Consider the following 2,029-nt stretch of genomic DNA (forward strand, 5'->3'; position numbering starts at 1 on the left):
GTTTTTTGTTTGTGATTTATGTTAAAAATATTTTAAATTTTTTTTTGGCACAAACAGCTTTTCTGACACTATTTAAAACATTAGATAGATTATATAAACTGTAAAATATTAATAATAATTGTGTTAATATTATTATTAATAGTTTTAATGATTTCTACATCATCAGTCCTTTTTTTCTGCTCTGTTGTCAACATGTACAGGAATGGGAAATCCAGACTCTTGATTTTTTAGCGTTAGCTGTTAGCTTCTCCAGCCGATCACACGGTCACCTGGTTTCTGAGCTCCAGCTGTTCTGTATAAACTCCTTGACTCTCACACATGAACTTCACCTAAAACATCTGACATGTGTTCAGCTGAGTTGGGTAAACACTGTTTTGTGTTTTATGGATGAAACTGAAAAACACAACAATGTTATCATTGTCTGAATGCTGAGTCAGCGTTTACACGATTGTTTTTGGTTTTTCCTATTCCCTTTGGACTCTACTTCAGTTCACTGCCACTAATGATTCAAAACATTGGGGTGATTTAGCACATTACAACTTGTGCTTTTTAAACTTTTTGAAATATTTAAGTTTTTGACGGTTTTTTTTTCTATCTGAAATTATTGGAGATTTGTTCAAATCCTTGAAAAACACTGTACAACCTACTTTAACCTACTTGCTTCATTTTCAACTTTTGGTTACTGTTTCCCTAATCCTAGCTTCTGTTTCAAAAATATTAGCATAAAGCTATTGTTATAATTTTAGCATTTCCTTTAGTTTTACTAGATTTAATTTCGTCCTGACTTGTGTTTCTATTGTGTTTCAACATCAACAACAAATTTTAGCAGTCAATCAACAAATGTACAGCAGTCATTCAGCAGGTATACAGCAGTCATTCAGCAGGTATACAGCAGTCATTCAGCAGGTATACGGCAGTCATTCAGCAGGTATACAGCAGTAATTATGTATACTGTGTAAATATTAGATAAATCAAAGGCAGTTGAACGACCAGTTCTGGTCAGATCACATCAACATTGAGATCAAATCTCAAATAAGATCAAATCTGTTTGCTTGTGAAAGAAAACGTTTCTCTTCTGTTGGAACATCCACACAGCTTTCTGACAGTTTTATATACACTGGACAGCTCATATACACTCTAAAATATGAATAATAAATTTGTTAATATTATTAATCGTTTTTATGATTTCCGTTTTTCCCACTAAGTTACCAACATGTACAGTAATGTTAAATCCAGATTCTTGCCCATTCAGCTTAGCACTGTAGCTTCTAGGGTTGGGCTATATTGGCAAAAAAATTAATCACGATTAATTGTGGTATTTAGCCGATAACGATTAATTTGACGATTAATCCCCCAGAGTCCCTGGACACCCTTATGTCCTGGTCACATGACCAGTTTATAGGGAGAAAATTGGCTCTTTGTAAAAATCTGTTCCAAATTGTGTCAAAATTACAGACTTCAGGCTACACATCAAACTTTAAATTATGTTGATAGACAAATAAATTACACAATTTTTTAATGTTGGTCATATTTGAATCAGAGAGGAACACCAAGTGCTTAGTCTGCCAGGTGGCATTAATCGTATTAATTAACTGCCAAAAACTAATAGATTAATGTTTTTCTGACGATTAATTCCACACGATACGATTATGCCCAACCCTAGTAGCTTCTACAGTAGATCTCATGGTCCAACACATTCTCACTCCCGAGTCGTCACATATTGACGTTTTTCAAAGGTCCCTTTGCGTCCAATTTTGACGCATCAGGTACCCCCCTCGCGTCAGTCCTTGCCGCCCGCGGCTTTTCCGGGTTGCGCCACCAGGGGTCTTTGGGTCGGGGGTCTGAGGTTAACATTAGGGATCAGGATAAATGGTTAAGTTTAGGGACTGGGGTCAGGGATAGGATGTCTACAGTGAACATTAGGTAATTTTAGGCTTTGCAACACGTAGTTGCCATGAATTTCCTACATTTTCTAAAAATGGTTAATTTTACRTATCAGGGTTAATGGTTAATTTTAGGTACTAGGGTC

Source organism: Austrofundulus limnaeus, unplaced genomic scaffold (genome assembly GCF_001266775.1).
Source record: "Austrofundulus limnaeus strain Quisiro unplaced genomic scaffold, Austrofundulus_limnaeus-1.0 Scaffold1030, whole genome shotgun sequence".
Classification (NCBI taxonomy): domain Eukaryota; kingdom Metazoa; phylum Chordata; class Actinopteri; order Cyprinodontiformes; family Rivulidae; genus Austrofundulus; species Austrofundulus limnaeus.